The sequence below is a fragment of the Erythrolamprus reginae genome, chromosome 5 (genome assembly GCF_031021105.1).
Source record: "Erythrolamprus reginae isolate rEryReg1 chromosome 5, rEryReg1.hap1, whole genome shotgun sequence".
NCBI classification, from domain to species: domain Eukaryota; kingdom Metazoa; phylum Chordata; class Lepidosauria; order Squamata; family Dipsadidae; genus Erythrolamprus; species Erythrolamprus reginae.
This window is the reverse complement of record NC_091954.1, coordinates 92,200,828-92,204,811: the sequence shown is the minus strand read 5'-3', so window position 1 is coordinate 92,204,811 and position 3,984 is coordinate 92,200,828.

The window sequence follows — 3,984 nt, the reverse complement described above, 5'->3', positions numbered from 1 at the left end:
TTGTAGTAATTGTGCATTCATAAATATAAAACAATCTACTGGATGCAACCAGACTCTTAATTTAGGCAGTACTGTACAATCATACATTCCACACTGCAAGGACAAGGTTTCCTTTTTCTTCTACTACTTTCAAATGGTTATCTAATAGTGTCGAAGCTTTGTTTCCCCCCATTAAATTAGATATTAGCAGGTTTCTTTTCATGATTTTCTTATTTCTTCAAGTCAGTCTTGATCATGGAAACTACATAGACTAGTCCCTATTTCTTGACATCTTTTCAGAATAGATTTGTCATTGTCTTCTTGTGACTAAGTGCCTGACTCATAGTCATTTAATTGGTTCCATACATACCTAAGCCCTAGATAGCATCGGGACAGATTACTTGTGGGACTGCCTTCTGCTGTATGAGTCCCAGCGACCGGTTAGGTTCCACAGAGTCAGCCTTCTCCAGGTCCTGTCAACTAGACAATGTCGCTGGGTGCCACAGAGTCTTCTCTGTGGGGGCTCCGGCCCTCTGGAATCAGCTGCCCTTGGAGATTTGCACTGCCCCCACCCTCCTCGCCTTCCACAAGAGTCTTAAGACTCATTTATGCCACCAGGCTTGGGGCGATTAGATCTCGCCCCCTGGCTGACTAATGTTTATATGACTGTTGTCTGAATGGGTATGATTGATTTTTAACATAAGTGGGGATTTTAGATTGTTCATTTAGTTTTAATTAATTTGATTTAGCTATTGCATTCTGTTGTTTCTTTTTATATGTTGTTAGCCGCCTCGGAAAGGGGCGTCATATAAATCAATCAAACAAACAAACAAACAAGCTGCAGGATTGGAATTTACAGTGACCTGCTTTCTAACCCATGACCTTAAACTAGACATGTCCTTAATGTAATAGCTCCTCAATTTCAGTTTCTGTTCAAGGAGTGAACTTTAAAGGCCATTACCAACTCTTTGAATTGTGATCAGAAACTGATCAGTAAGCCGCGGAGTGTTGATCTGAAGTTTCCGAACACTTTTCAAAGGTAGCCCCATGTAGAGGGAGTTGCAGTAGTCGAACCTCGAGGTGATGAGGGTATGAGTGACTGTGAGCAGTGACTCCCTGCCCAAATAGGGCTGCAACTGGTGTACCATCCTCCCCAGAAGCCCTCCAGAAGCCGAAAATGCCCTCCCAGAGCCTCCATGCAAGCCAAAAATTTATTTATTTATTTATTTATTTATTTATTTATTTATTTTGTCCAAAACAAATTGAAAGTTAAAGAGAATAAAAATGTGTAGTAGTAAATATCAGGGAAGGGATAGAAGAAGAGATATGAGAATAGAATACATCAATGAAGAGTAGAGGAAGGATATATGGATGGGAGAAAAGATATATAAAATATAGGACAGACAATTGGACAGGGGACGGAAGGCACACTAGTGCACTTAGGCTCGCCCCTCACTGACCTCTAAGGAATCTGGAGAAGTCAACCGTGGAAAGGGAAAAATTTTGGGGGTTTGGGGTTGACATCACAGAGTCTGGTAATGAGTTCCACGCTTCAACAACTCGATTGCTAAAGTCATATTTTTTACAGTCAAGTTTGGAGCGGTTGATATTAAGTTTGAACCTGTTGCGTGCTCTTGTGTTATTGTGGTTGAAGCTGAAGTAGTTGTTGACAGGCAGGATGTTGCAGCATATGATCTTGTGGGCAATACTTAGATCATGTTTAAGGCGTCATAGTTCTAAGGTTTGTAGACCCAGGATTGTAAGTCTAGTTTGTAGGGTATTCTGTTTCGAGTGGTGGAGTGAAGGGCTCTTCTGGTGAAGTATCGTTGGACCTTTTCTAGGGTCATAAAATCAGCTAGCTGGTGCACACATGCATGCTGGAGCAGAGGTAGGGGACCAATTTGCGTGCCAGCAGATATGGCTCCGTGTGCCACTCATGCCACAGTTTGGCCATCACTTATCTAGATCCTCATTTTACTGACCTTGGAAGGAGGCTGAGCTGATGAGATTCAAACTGCGAAATAACCTGCAGTATTCTAACCATTGCACCACCATGGCTGTCTAGCGATAGTACCTTCCCTGTTCGCAATCCTACAGAATAGCAACATTCCAACCAGTGAAGGGCTACCAAAATTTTTACTACCACACTGTGGGTGTGGCTTTTGCAGGACCCCCTGCATTTTCTTTCAACATCTTTCAGTGCAAATTGGGTGCTCTGGGGTAGAGCTCCTTTTTCACTACCCCACTGCGTCCCCCTCCCGGTCCGGGCAGTAGCCCACCCCTGATTCCAACCACATAAATTGGGGCTGCTACTACAGTGGGAGTATAATCTACAGATCTGGTAGCTAAACTTTAGAAGATGCTGAAAAGGGCGATACAAATGATCGGCACACTGAAGCAATTCTCTCCAGGAAAGAAGTAAAGGGGAGGCAAATACCTGCGCTAAGGTTTGTATTGGAAAAACAGCAGGAAGTGCAAAATAGATGCAGAGCTCATTAGCACGCACCATTAACTTAAACACAATGAAAAGAAATGGCCTTCAAGAATGAACTGAAAACACACTAGAATTAGATTCACATTTTACTGCTGATTATTTATTGATAATTGATTTGCGACTGAGGCTAATCTGCAGTATTGGCTAGAATCACCAAATGTTGTGTTATTTTGTTCCTAAGTCAGAAAAGACTAAAAAAAAACCATTGCCTAGGCCAGTATTTTTCAACCAGTGTGCCGTGGCACACTAGTGTGCCGCGAGACATGGTCAGGTGTGCTGCGAAGAAGGAAGCTCAGGTTCCGGTCTCACAACTTTTTGCTGAGAGAGTGAGAGTGAGAAAGAGAGAGAGAAAGAGAGAGAAAGAAAGCAAGAGAGAGAGAAAGAGAGAGAGAAAGAGAGTGAGAGAGAGAAAGAAAGCAAGAGAGAAAGGAAAGAGAGAGAAAGCAAGAGTGAGAGATAAAGAAGGCAAGAGAGAGAGAGAGAGAGAAAGAAAGAGAGAGAAAGAGAGAAAAGGAGAGGAAGGGAGAGAGAGAGAGAGAGAAATGAGCAAAAAGGGGAAGAAAAAAGAGAAATGAGAAAATGATTGAGACAAAGAATGAGAGGAAAGAGAGAGAAACAAAAGAGAGAGCGAAGTGACTCTTGATTTAAAGCATATGATAAAAAGCACCCAAAGAATAAGAGAGAGAAAAACCCAGCCCTCACCTGTTTTTGGAAATGGTTCAAGAGTGTGTACACACACACACACACACACACACACACACACAAGGGTGGGGAGGAGACAGGGATGGAAAAAGAGAGGAGAGTGTCTTAGGGTATCATTTTGTGTCATTTTGGTTGGTGGTGTGCCCCAGGATTTTGTAAATGTAAAAAAAAGGTTGAAAATCACTGGCCTAGCAATAGTAAAAACTGTTACTTGCTTTGGCACATTGAAAACATACCATGACTTTTATGGTCTCATGCTTTAGCACCTCATCTAGCAGACAGTAAGATGTTTATAAATGGGAAACTTGGGTTATCATAAAACCGACATTTATTCTCAAAAGTTAGAGTGATCTCATTAAAGCTATTCTGTTGATTATTACAGTAATTGACAGGGTGTTGCGCTTGGGATCCCAGTGGGATTTCTGTGCTTTACGGAAAGACCAATGCAATCAGCCGCAACAGAGTCAGTTTGCAGAAAAAAAACAATTCGTCTGTTTCTGCATGAAATCAAAAGGGAAGGGGTGATGGTGAGTAAATCAACAACCCAAACGCCTATTCAGTTAATTGTTTTCTGCAACATTAGCCAGATCCTCATTCAGAACGGTGGGTGTAAGTGATCAGGGATAGTTGTTGCAATAATCAAGTGAAAGCAAATTAAGAGGTTTCCTTTCCATTAAAAGCATACAATGGGGCTTCAGTTCCCTGCAGGATAGCTTGAGGCTTTTCCAGAATGTACAGCTGATAGAATTACAGTACAGTCATACCTCGTCTTACGAACCTAATTGGTTCCAGGGGGAGGTTCGTAAGAT